This window comes from Lactuca virosa, chromosome 1, assembly GCF_052849685.1.
Source record: "Lactuca virosa cultivar CGN04683 chromosome 1, Lactuca_virosa_CGN04683_v6, whole genome shotgun sequence".
Taxonomy (NCBI): Eukaryota; Viridiplantae; Streptophyta; class Magnoliopsida; order Asterales; family Asteraceae; genus Lactuca; species Lactuca virosa.
The window spans coordinates 177,083,802-177,097,501 of NC_136426.1; the positions used below are offsets into that span (position 1 = coordinate 177,083,802).

A 13,700-nucleotide genomic window follows, 5' to 3' on the forward strand; every position below is an offset into this window, starting at 1 on the left:
TTCTACCGAGTCAGAGAGTTACCGAGACATCTGAGGTGAGTCTTCTCACTATACTTTACCAAGAGTGGTAATCAGAGCTATGAGACAGAGTATTGTGTATGCTTTTGCATGATGTAATTTATATGTGTTATATGTTATGTATGTTACAGAGTTTTCAGAGTTAGGACCGAAAGGTCCACAGAGTTAGGGTCAGAGGACCCACAGAGTTAGGGCCAGAGGGCCTACAGATTTATGGGACTGGAGGGTCCCACAGAGACACTTTGACCAGAGGGTCAAACAGAGTTATAGCCTCGAGTGGCTAATATGTGTTATGTGTGGTATTTTGGGGAACTCACTAAGCATTTATGCTTACAGTGTTGTGTTATGTGTCTCAGGTACCAGCGAGGATCGCGGGAAGGCATCGGCTTGATCAGTACACACGCGGGGAGATTTTTATTATGATCTTGGGATATGATGTTATGATTGACTATGTGATACAATGGTGTTTTTAAAACGATTATGAATGAAAATGTGTTTTATAAAATATGAAAAATTATTTTGAAAATTTGGGTGTTACAAGTTGGTATCAGAGCCTTGGTTTGAGGGATTCGGATACATCTTCGGGCGTATCTGAACTCAAACTGGGGATTCGAAAGAAATTTTGATGACTAAACAATTTTAAAAGAGTAAAAAGAGTTTTGAGACAAACAGAGCAGAGCCGTGTGTACGATCAGCCAGCGCCCGACCGGTGATTTCCCAAAATACCCTTGCAATTAGTGTTATGAGATATATTATGTTATGATATATGATGAGTTATGTTATGCATGCTAGAGTAGACTAGGTATTCTTATTAGGACTAGAGTGGTCTGATATGTGATGCCTTAGTCTAGGAGTTTTGCTGCTAGGGATACTTGAGAGTGTTTAGATAGCAGCGAGGAGTTTCTGAGAGAGCTACTAGTGAGTAGCATATGGTTAAAGAGAGTAGAGTACTTGGGACTTGGGATCCAAGGAGGAGGACTTAGAGTGAATGCTGATGCGGTAGGGACGGTAGTATAGGGCCCGTACTACTGAAGACACCGGAGCAGCTCGCACCCTAAGTAAGAATCCATTGGGTACTCAGGAACAAGTAGGATTGAGTTATCGAGTGCGAGTATACTCGATCGAGTCTCTGGTATCTTCATGTTGTGTTTCAGAGACATCATGGTTGGTACACCACACACGTCGGAGGGCAGCGGTATTAGCGATGATGAGATTCGCAGTATGATTATGACGAAATGACCGCGGCGATCCGGAAGGCTATCCGGAGGATTTAGAGTAGCGGATTGGGGAGTGATGTCATGGTTCGAGTACCATGATAAGTAGCGGATTGAGGAGTGATGTCATGGTTCGAGTACCATGATAAGTAGCGGATTGAGGAGTGATGTTATGGTTCGAGTACCATGATAAGTAGCGGATTGAGGAGTGATGTCATGGTTTGAGTACCATGATTGGTGGCGGATCGAGAGGTGATGTCATGGTCCGAGTACCATGATTGATGGCAGATCGAGAGTTGATGTCATGGTTCGAGTACCACGAATGGTAGCAGATCAAGAGGTGATGTCATGGTTCAAGTACCATGATTGAGGGCAGATCGAGAGTTGATGTCATGGTTCGAGTACCATGAATGGTAGCAGATCGAGAGGGGATGTCATGTTTCGAGTACCATGATTGGTGGCAGATCGAGAGGTGATGTCATGGTTCGGATACCATGATTGGTAGCAGATCAAGAGGTGATGTCATGGTTCGAGTACCATGATTGGTGACAGATCGAGGGGTGATTTTGTGGTTCAAGTACCATGATTTGAGGCGGGTTGAGAAGAGAGGACATGGTTCGAGTACCATGAAATGTGGCGGTGAGTGCTTCTGGTTTGCCGGTTATTCCGCAGCGATTATGTAGACCAAGGTCGGATGTGAAGGACTATGGGCCCCGAAGGCCAGGAAGAACGAGTTTTAGTGGAGCATCCCTTGATAGGGAAACCGAGTTAGCTCCAAGGGATTGTTGGTGATATGCCATTCGAGTCGCAAGACTCCGAGATGAGGAGGGACGGTGCGTTATGGAGGGGTACGGTCTGAGCTGGAGAGCCGACCGATAGTAGATATGTCACTTTCCGTGACCCGAGTGGTGCTATATTTGTTTCTTGTGGGAGACGTAAGGGGTGTTGAGATTTCGGTTTCTGAGTTAGGGTGAGCCCTGTGGGATCGCACTGATGGTGACTTTTCAATCAGAGTATTCGGCAGTAGGTCTGTCGCGAGGGAGTGATATAGCTTGAGCAGGTTGACAGTGGAGACTGAAATGGTCAAGGATCAGGATACACCCTATTTGAGTATAATAGGGCAGGTGTTAGCTGCAGTGTTGGGCGATCAAGAAGGGTATATCAGGGCAGTGACTCCTATTGTTTTTTAGAGGTATAAGGGGTGGAAATGTGGTTTCTGCTCTTATGATAAGGGGCATGTTGGAACGTTGGGCAAGGAGTCAAGGATGAGGAGTACGATGGTTCATTATTTCCAGATCCAGAGTTAGTGTTAACACGGGACAGTTGGGAGGTCCGATGAAGGTATAGTGTGAGATCCTGAATGACTAGAGGCAGTCATGATGGTAAGTTCTGAAGGTTGCATACGAGACCCTGGTATCTGGAGTTGTTTGATCCTTGTCAGAGAGATCATCGAGCGTTGCATGGCACCTTGCGGAATTAGGTGCGATGTTACTGGTGGAAACAGCCTGTGGGATAGAGTGTTGGTGCACCAATTGGTGATGGTTCGAACCCTAAGCGGAGAAGAACCGAGTATTTTATTTGAAGAATCCGCACCTGCTGCTAGAGTTACCGAGGTTCGGCCAGCGAAGGTCGAGGCACCGAAGGCTCGCAGGAGAGCTTTCCAGTTGACAGCGGAGGAGGTCCGCACAGCGCCCGATGTTGTGGCTAATACTTTTCTTGTGAGTTCTGTACCTGCCCTGGTGTTATTTGACTCGGGTGTGAGTCAATCGTTTGTGTCGATAACGTTTAGTCGGCACATCAGTAGCAGACGAGAGGCGTTGAGTCGACCTCTACGAGTTTCCATAGTTGACGAGCGAGCGGTGTATGCTACGGAGGTGATACGAGGATGTGTACTCAAGGTATTCGGCGTTGAGTTCCTGATAGATCTGGTCCCGTTAGCGATGGGGGACGTGTGCGTCATAGTGGGCATGGATTGGTTGAGCCGATTTGGGGCTGTCATAGACTGCGAGCGACAGTTGGTGACGATACGAGACCCTAGTGTGGGAGTACTTACGGTGTACGGCAAGGGTACCCGATGTGGGTCGGCGTTTTGTTCAGCCGCCAGAGTGAGATTGAGTTTACAGCAGGGCTGCAGCGGGTTTGTAGCCTATGTGATGGGTACAAGAGGGGCCGTTGGGAGGCCAAGTTCGACGGATGATATTCTGATAGTGCGTGAGTTCCCGGATGTTTTCCCGAGGAGTTGCCGGGTGTGCCTCCCGAGAGGCAAGTAGAGTTGCATCGAGTTGGTTCCGGGGGCAGCGCCTATCGCCAAGGCGCCTTATCGCCTTGCGCCGCCAGAGACGTAGTAGTTATCCTCGCAGCTTCAGGAGCTGCTGGGGAAGGGTGTTGTGATGCTACGGGAAGCCGTAATACTCACTAGTTAGAGGTTGTTGTGATACTATGGGGAGCCGTAGTACTCACTAGTCAGAGGTTGTTGTGATACTATGGGGAGCCGTAGTACTCACTAGTCAGAGGTTGTTGTGATACTATGGGGAGCCGTAGTACTCACTAGTCAGAGGTTATTGTGATACTATGGGGAGCCGTAGTACTCACTAGTCAGAGAGAGGTTGTCGTGATACTACGAGGAGCCATAGTACTCACTAGTCAGAGAGAGGTTGTTGTGATGCTATGGGGAGCCGTAGTACTCAGCAGTCATAGAGAGAGTGTTGTGATGCTACGGGGAGCCGTAGTACTTACCAGTCAGAGAGAGGGTGTCGTGATGCTACGGGGAGCCGTAGTACTCACTAGTCAGAGCAGGGCATTGTGATGCTACGGGAGGCCGTAGTACCCACTAGTCATTAGGAGGTTGTTGTGATGTTACGGGGAGCCGTAGTACGCACTAGTTAGCGAGAGGCTATTATGAGGAAGCATTCTTGATCAGAGCATGAAACAGAAGGGTTTTTGGGCTTGAAAAGCCCTACGCATGAGTTTTGAGAGCCTGGTGGTCGGACCAGGGGTGAGACCGGGGTCTCCTCAATGATTGGGAATCATTATATTCTGAGTAAGTGTAGACATCCAATCCGAAGGGATTGGATAAGTAAAGTACGCATGGGTTGTGGGTCACAAGCTATGAGTTGAATGAGTCATTGGAACGAGCGATTCCAACTACGGGTCGGACCAAACTCTTGAGCTGAGTTGAGTCCTGGTGGTGTGTTGAACAGACCGGACCGAAGGGTCCAACGATATAGACCAGACCGAAGGGTCCAAAGATGACCATTAGATGATAGAGGTCGGGGTTGAGTCGATCTCCAGTTGGGACACGTATTTACCATTGGCTGAGTTTTCCTATAACAACAGCCATCATTCGAGCATCGGTATGCCACCCTTTGAGCTGTTGTATGAGAGGAGGTGTCGGACTCCCGTTTGCTGGGGAGAGGTAGGACAGCGTGTGATGGGTAGCACTGAGATAGTGATGCAGACGACAGAGCAGATACAGCAGGTTAAACAGAGACTACTGACGGCTCAGAGTCGTCAGAAGAGTTATGCGGATCGACGACGATCCGAGCTGGAGTTCCAGGTGGGGGACTTCGTACTCCTGAAAGTATCTCCTTGGAAAGGAGGGATCCGATTCAGGAAGAGGGGTAAGTTGGGGCCTCGGTATAATGGTCCTTTCAGGGTGACTGCCAGGGTAGGCAGGGTAGTGTATCGTTTGGAGCTACCTACGGAGTTGAGCCAGATTCACGATACCTTCCACGTGTCTCAATTGAGGAAGTGTATCGCTGATGAATCGGCAGTGGTTCCGTTAGAGGACATTCAGGTGGATGCGAGCCTGAATTATGTTGAGAGACCGGTTGCGATTGTGGATCGAAAGATCAAGGTTCTGAGGAACAAGGAAGTGCCCCTGGTGCAGGTCTAGTGGCAACATCGGAGAGGGTCCGAGCTGACTTGGGAGCCAGAGCGAGAGATGCGTGAGCAGCATCCAGAGTTGTTTGTGGAGTGAGACTTCGAGGGCGAAGTCTGATTCTAGTGGGGGAGAATTGTAACATCCGGATTCCCAGGTATCTTAAATTATGTATTTATATTGAGTTTTGGGAGAGGCACTTGGCGAGTAGGCGCTCAGACTCGCCGAGTAGAGTCGCGAATTCTTATCCGGATTGATGACCGGACTCGGCGAGTCCATATGTGGACTCGGCGAGTCCATATGTGGACTCGGCGAGTCCACGCTGTTTAATGAAACCCTAATTTCTCGGGTTTGGGGACTATTTAAAGGCCCTTATGGCCGTCATTTGAGGTCACCAGTCCATAGAGAGAAATCCTAGAGTGTTTGAGCATTTTGAGAGAGAAAGGAAGCCATTTTTGACCTTGGGAGTGTTGTTTAGCAAGAAGAAGGAGGTACTAGCCAAGAGGAAGCATAGGAGATTGCTATTCTGTGGATTTGGAGCTGAGATCTTCACATTTGAGGTAGTAATTCGACTCTCCTTCTGTTCTTATGATGATCATATGGATTTAGGGTTTCTTAGACCCTTGTTGGTTAGATTTGATGTCCAACTAGTCCCTTATGATGGTGAGGCTTTGGATCTGGATCCATAGAGGTCCAGAGAGCCTTATTCTTTAAGCTTTATGAAGAACAATGGAGGTTATGACCTTGGGTTAAGGTATTTGGGGCTAAATCATCATATATGATCAAATAGATGTTGTATGTGCATCAAGATAGAAACTTTACGTGATTATTGGGTTTGAGAATGATAGATCTAGAGGTTAGAGGATTGGATCTGACCTCAGGAAGTTGTTTGAGAATGTGCATGGAATGAACTCGCCGAGTCCATGAACGGACTCGATGAGTAGAGTCGGGTAGCCCCGCGACTCGCGATCTGTGACGACTCGTGGAGCATAGGGTTGACTCAGTGAGTCAGAGGGAATTAGAGGACTGGAGTTCAAGGCGGAACTCGCCGAGTCCATGAACAGACTCGGCGAGTTGAGTCGGGGTGGCCCCGCGATTCATGCCAGGTGTCACCCGTCGAGTAAGGGGAAAGACTCGACGTGCCATGCGAGATCAGAGAGATAGTGGGCACGTGTAGACTCGCCGAGTCGCCCAAGTGCACTCGGCGAGTCGGGTCAAAGTTTGACCGTTGACTTTTATTGACTTTGAGGGTTTGGTCAACAATGGGATCTTTGTGTCAAGAGAGGGGTAAAATGGTCTTTTACCTTTCTGAGGGTGCCATGAGAGAGTTCAACCTAGTCTCGAGAGTTATATTTATGAGAGTATTTACTTTATGTGATTAGGCGGAGGCTAGGCCACATTTCTACCGAGTCAGAGAGTTACCGAGAGATCCGAGGTGAGTCTTCTCACTATACTTTACCTAGAGTGGTAATCAGAGCTATGAGACAGAGTATTGTGTATTCTTTTGCATGATGTGATTTATATGTGTTATATGTTATGTATGTTACAGAGTTTTCAGAGTTAGGACCGAAAGGTCCACAGAGTTAGGGTCAGAGGACCCACAGAGTTAGGGCTAGAGGGCCCACAGAGTTATGGGACTGGAGGGTCTCACAGAGACACTTTGACCAGACAGTCAAACAGAGTTATAGCCTCGAGTGGCTAATATGTGTTATGTGTGGTATTTTGGGGAACTCACTAAGCATTTATGCTTACAGTGTTGTGTTATGTGTCTCAGGTACCAGCGAGGATCGCGGGAAGGCGCCGGCTTGATCAGTACACACGCAGAGAGATTTTTATTATGATCTTGGGATATGATGTTATGATTGACTATGTGATACAATGGTGTTTTTAAAACGATTATGAATGAAAATGTGTTTTATAAAATGTGAAAAATTGTTTTGAAATTTTGGGTGTTACATGTAAATACCTACATCAATTTCTTTTTTGCGCAGACACATATAATGTTTATCGTTTTTCTTTAAACCAACACATGGATCGATTGAAGAAGAGGGAAGGGTGATTGAAGATGGGGAGGGGAGTGATGCGATTATTTATGCATATATGAAAGGACGTCATGGATGAATACATTATCTAAAGTGATGATTGTATATGGTGCAACACCTATAAACACTAACGCCATTGATGAATGCACCCTAACTTCCTTCATATAAATTGTTGTTTGTTGAAGTGTATCTAGGTGGTTTCATATTTTCTAAGTTACCAATTGGATTCAGAGTCTTCCTTTCTTTCCTTACGTTAAAACTAGTGGTGGACTTTATGTAGTTTAGGAATTTCTTGTATGAGTCTCGCCTTCTTCATGATATCATCTTGAGGTCGTCATGGGATTTTAGGGATAATGGGATTCAATAGAGGTGTGATTTTCTTGAATTGATCCAATCGTCACTATTGATATTGGAGGTGGGGGGCTTGGGAGAGAAAGATGGGGGGAGGTGGTATAATTAGGGGTGATGGGTGGGCCTTTCGTTTATTATTAATTAATTATAAACATTGAAATAAATGTAAAAAATGTAAAACAAGTATTCGGGGTATAATAGTCATTTCAGGTTGAGTGTAAAACAAATTGATAAAAAGTCAAGTTTGATATGAAAAAACCACAAAATGTATCTGATTTTGGACCAGTTATGTAAGTCAAAACGTTTTTGGACCGAAATCAAAATTTTTTGACAAGGACAAGGACCTTTCTTGCAATTTTCTATAAATTTGGGGCACAAACTCACGGTCGGAAACTTGTGCAAATTGAGTTCGACAATCTGTGTACACACAAACTCTAGTCAACACCTTCGTTTCATCTGCCAATTCTCATCCATTCCCAAATCAAAACCCCATCAAAGTAACCAATCTTTTCCCGTTACCTAATATCCATGGCTGAAATCGTTGCTACCGCTCTCATCAGTGTGCTGTGTGAGAAACTCATCTCTGTTGACTTGATGAAGCTGGCACGATCTGAAGGAATTGATTCCCAGATGAAAAAATGGAAGAAGACCTTGCCCATGATCCAAGCTGTGCTTGCTGACGCAGGACAAAATCAGATAAAAGAGAGAGCCGTTCAACTGTGGCTCGACAATCTCCAAGATTTGGCTTACGACATAGACGATGTACTCGATGATTTGGCTACCGAAGCTATTCAACGCAAGTTGGATCGGGAATCTGATGCCGACACTAACTCCAGTTCCAGCACTAGTAAGGTAGTCAAGTTCATCCCAACTTGTTGTACTAATTTCAGTCCTAGGTATGGTCGTCGGTTGAGTTCTACGATAGATGAGATTACCACAAAATTGAATGATCTTGTTGAGGTGAAAAACGGTCTGGGTTTTGTTGTAAATGTGAACGTTGACATCGCAAATAGAACTGAGAGACGATTGGAGCAAACTTCACTGGTTGATGAGTCCAAAATCATGGGTCGTGAAGGGGATAAAGAAGCATTGTTGGGGAAGTTGTTAGGGAATGATGAAAAAATGAGGATAGTGTCCATAGTTGGTATGGGCGGGATTGGAAAAACCACTCTTGCTAAAGTTTTGTACAACGAAGAGAAAGTGAAGGATCACTTTGAACTCAGGGCATGGATTTGTGTCTCTGAAGAGTTGGATGTACTTAATATTAGCAAGGTTATATTTCAAGCAGTAACTGGGAAAAACAGAGATTTTGCTAATCTTGATCTGCTTCATGTGGCCCTCAAAGAAAAACTTTTAAAGAAAAGGTTTCTACTTGTTCTAGATGATGTGTGGAATGAAGAAAAAAGTAAGTGGGAACTCCTTCAAAGCCCTCTTGTAGGGGCACCCTGGAAGTAAGATTATAGTCACAACCCGGAATACCAGAGTTGCATCGGTGGTGGACTCTGACGAATCTTACTATTTGGAGCTTTTGTCAAATGAAGATGCTCTATCTTTATTTGCTCAACATTCGCTTGGTGAAAACAACTTCGACAACCATCCAACACTTCAATTGCATGGTGAAGGTATTGTGAAGAAATGTGGTAGATTGCCTTTGGCTTTGAAAACACTTGGGAATGTCTTAAAGGGAAATAGAAATGGTGATGAATGGGAGAAGTTGTTGAATAGTGAGATATGGGATATACAGGATGGAAGTGAGATTCTTCCGGCTCTACGACTAAGCTACAATCATCTCCCTCCACATTTAAAGCTGTTGTTTGCATATTGTTCCTTATTTCCAAAAGACTATGTGTTTGACAAAAAAGAATTAGTCCTACTGTGGATGGCAGAAGGATTTTTGTTGCAACCAAATGGAAACAAGTCAATGGAGATTCTAGGTCATCAATATTTTGAAGAGCTAAAGTCGAGATCATTTTTTCAACATTCAATGAATGATGATGTAAGATATACTATGCATGATTTGATAAATGACTTGGCCACAAGTGTTGCAGGAGAGTTTGTTTTTAGATTGGATGATGAGATGGATTCGTCTGACAAGAAAGACACTTTTGAGAACTTTCGTCACTTTTCACTTGTAGGTCCACAAGGGGGATCCTATAGAAAGCTTAAAGAATTACAAAGAGCTAGACGTTTACGAAGTTTCTTAACAATGTCTCGGGTGGATAATTCTTTTTTTGAATTACTTCCACAACTACAGTTCCTAAGGGTTCTAAGCCTAGCTAATTACGTAATCTCAGAGGTACCACAATCCATTGGTAGTCTCAAGCATCTGAGGTACATCAATTTTTCTTATACTACAATCACATATATACCAGAAGAAGTAAGTGACCTCTATAATCTACAAAGCTTGTTGGTTCATGGTTGTTCAGAGTTATATGACTTGCCAAAAAGTTTCGCAAAGTTAATAAACCTACGACATCTCGACATTAGTGGTACTCCAAAACTCAAGAAGATGCCTTTAGGGATTGGCGTATTGACAAATCTACAAACTCTACCCAAGGTCATTATTGAACGAGGTAATGGGTTCAAAATATCCGAGCTTAAGAACCTTTCAGATCTTCAAGGTCGAATATCGATCATGGGGCTAGACAAAGTGATAAATCCAATACAAGCACAAAATGCCAATTTACATCAAAAGAAAGGTCTTGATGTTTTGGAGATGATATGGAGTGACGTGTTTGATGATTCTCGGAATGATATGAATGAATATGAAGTACTTAAACGGCTTAGACCTCATCATAAGTTAAGAAACCTCGAGATTTTGTTATACAAGGGAACACAATTTCCCAGTTGGGTTGGCGATCCCTTGTTTGATCAGTTAACTGAGCTTACATTACGGGGTTGTAGAAGTACACATTTACCAACACTTGGACATCTAAGGTCACTTAGGAAAGTGTTTGTTGAAAGGATGCATGGGGTGAAGACAATAGGTTTTGAGTTACTTTCACCTACAAATTCTCTCGTTGGCATTGCATTTCCATCTCTTGAAGTTTTGGAATTTGATGATATGCAAGGTTGGCAAATATGGTCAAGTATTGGTGCTAGCGATGATGGAACTGCTAGATCGTTTCCTTGTCTTCGTGAGATTTCTATAAAACGTTGCCCACTACTAGCTAAAGTATATATTGGATTTATACCATCGCTTCGGTTTTTACACATAGACGAATGTTGTGAAGTGGTGTTAAGAAGCATGATTGGTGTGTCTTCATCACTTGTTGAATTGGAAATGTTGAATGTTAAAGGATTTACTCAACTACATGGAGAAGATTTAATACGTCTTGGAGCAATTGAGTATCTATTTTTTGATGAATGTGATGAATTGAGATACTTGTGGGAACCAGAATCGGATGCGTACAAGAGTCTTGTGAGTTTAAAGAAGTTGGTGGTACATAGTTGTTATACACTAGAGAGTCTCAATTGTCCAAACAGTGTTGAGAGGTTGGTGATTAATCGTTGTCATTCTATGACATCCTTGATCTTCTCAGTGAACGAGCTTCCATCATCTCTGATTGAAACAATCATCTGTGATTCTGATAACACAGAACCCGTTCAAGAGAGAGGTTTTGGTGTTCTTCCCCCGTTATGCCTAAGATATCTTGATGTCCATAACGGCAAGAATCTAAATTCATTTCCTCATGATCGTTTGCAAAGTCTCACATGTCTGGAAGAATTGAGGATACATGGTTGTCCAAGTATAGACTACTCCTTCCCTTCTGGTGTTTGGGCTCCTAATTTAAGTATCCTATGCATAGGATGCTTAAAGAAGCCCATGTCAGAGTGGGGCCCACAGAATTTCCCGACCTCACTAGTTGAGCTACAGTTGTATGGCCATAACTCAGGGGTGGGTTCATTTGCAGTGGGAGAAGATGTGAGGGAGGCTACCGCTTCATCTTTTCTTCTTCCACCAGCTTTAACATCTCTAATTGTCTTTGATTTTATGGATGTGGAATCACTTTCAGAGGTCGTACAACAACTCCCGTGTCTTAAAAGTCTTGACATTTTCTCATGTCCAAAACTTAGTGATGTTCATGAGATAGCATCCTACCGATCATCTTTGACAGTATCAGTGATTCCATAAAAAAGAGTTATGTTGTGAACTTGCCCATCATTTTTGTCTGTTACACCAGGTCCTAAAAGTCCCGTTGTTAATTGAACTAGGATTTCAGTTTTTTGTAACTTTGCTGTTTAAAAAATGATCTTTGAACTATTAGTAATATTAACTCTGAGACACGTTTGTTTTGTTTGTTGAGATGAAGATTATTTTGAAATTTTAACTAATAATCAAATAATCTATTAAATCATAGAGAGTTAACCATTACATTTATCTTGGACGAATATACAATTTATTAATACATTCAATAAAAAATAACTGTGCTTGATTACACCGAATAACTGGTTTTTGTTTTTCCTTTTTTTTTTATCATTCTAATGTACTCAAATGACTCGTATCATCAATAAGTGTACATCTATTTTTTTCAAGTTTTTTTTTCATATATATATATATATATATATATATATATATATATATATATATATATATATATATATATATATATTCAAATTAAAACAATTGTACAATTGAAAACGCGAGAAAGAGGCTCTAATTTTAAACATAAGAAATTTGAAGGGTTTATGAAAAGCGTATTGTACATTTATTTATTCGTTTTATAATTTATTTATAATTTATTATTTAAAAAGATAAAGAAAAACATCTACCCCACCCCACATTTCTAAGAACATATCGAGTTATTGACTCCGTCTACCTCTTTCTCTCATCTTAAATCTGCACCACAATTATGTTCGTCGGACCGCTGCCGGAACCAATTTACCGCCATCATACCGTTGTCGGATCCATCATAGTGCCACTTCTTCACTCTTTCCTGATATGCTTGTCCACCACATCTCATCGTCGAAGACCACCTTCATCTGCCTCTCATCTTCCCAAACCGCTACCAGATTTCGTTTCAAAGACCATTAGATCTTGCTTCACCGGATCTGAAGCAGAAGTCCATCAGATTTGGTCTACTATCTCGTTCCAACATTTTACAGTCACAAAACCGAGAACGAAGATATGCTCTTTCTTCCTTCATCATCTACTGTAACAGTGATAGTTTCTCCGAGCTGGAAACCCACCCAATCGTAGATGCCCTGTAGTTCTGGATTCAAAATATGTGTATTATCAGGTATGTCGACATTGCCCCTGTCATGCCATCTGTTAAATTCTTCTCCTGCTTCTTTGTGTTGGTAGCTTTCAGATTTATTGATATAATGTTATTTTTAGGTTGTAAATTATGTTCTGGATTCACATCATATCTTGATTATAAGTAAGTATTGTGCATTCTGGAGGTAAATTAGATGTTATTGAGCTTGTGTTTAGCATACATTCTTACGAACATGATTGAGTAATAATTTCTGGTTTTTTGATTTTGTTAGGTCTAGTAGTGACCACTGGGATGTTCGTGACAACTTGTTTCATGACGATGGTGATGATAATCGTGAGGAAGCAGCAAATTATAACTCTTCTTTATTTCTTGTACTTTTCCGATCAATCAAACTCTTTTACCTCTAAGCTGCCTTCTTCAAGGTTCCAAAAGGTGGATGGATCCCACTCCTACTCTCTCTAACCTTCATGTCATATTCATATGGAATTATGGTAAACCAAAAAAAAAAAAAAAAAAAAACGAATTTGAACATGTGATAGATACTTATATGATTTGAAAAAAAAAAAATTGAAATATTACTCAATAGTTCTTATCCCTATCGGTACGATTGTTTTTGAAAAATGTTATATTTTTGGTAGTATTTTGAACTAGATGACATCAATAATTGTTGTTGGTCTAAAAAAAGTATATCATTTTGTTACGTAGAGCTTTTCCCATGTATGATATTTATAATAATTTATTGATTTTATCTTGTTAAAAAGCTTCTTAGCAACTATATATAATAAAGTTGGAATATATGTATGAAATAATGAACGGTAATTAATTTTTATTTTTGTGCATATTTAGCTTATTCACATGTGATTAATACAAAATATACGCAAAAATAGAAAAAATTATAAAAATTGTATTTTTATAAAAAACATCGTATGTAAAAATATTAAACAGTTCAAACGAAAACAATTATGGAATCTAGAAC

At 42.1% G+C, this 13,700-nt stretch overlaps 1 long non-coding RNA gene and 1 pseudogene across 1 annotated transcript; both read left to right on the forward strand.

The window, feature by feature from the left end:
- The first annotated feature begins 7,921 nt into the window (after positions 1–7,921).
- On the forward strand, positions 7,922–11,811 carry LOC145161739 (putative disease resistance RPP13-like protein 1; annotated as a pseudogene).
- A 354-nt stretch (positions 11,812–12,165) lies between these two features.
- LOC145161744 (uncharacterized) lies at positions 12,166–13,307 on the forward strand. The gene is made up of 3 exons (XR_013738626.1): positions 12,166–12,745; positions 12,844–12,886; positions 12,996–13,307. It is a non-coding gene; the product is annotated as an uncharacterized LOC145161744 (long non-coding RNA).
- Positions 13,308–13,700: the final 393 nt, after the last annotated feature.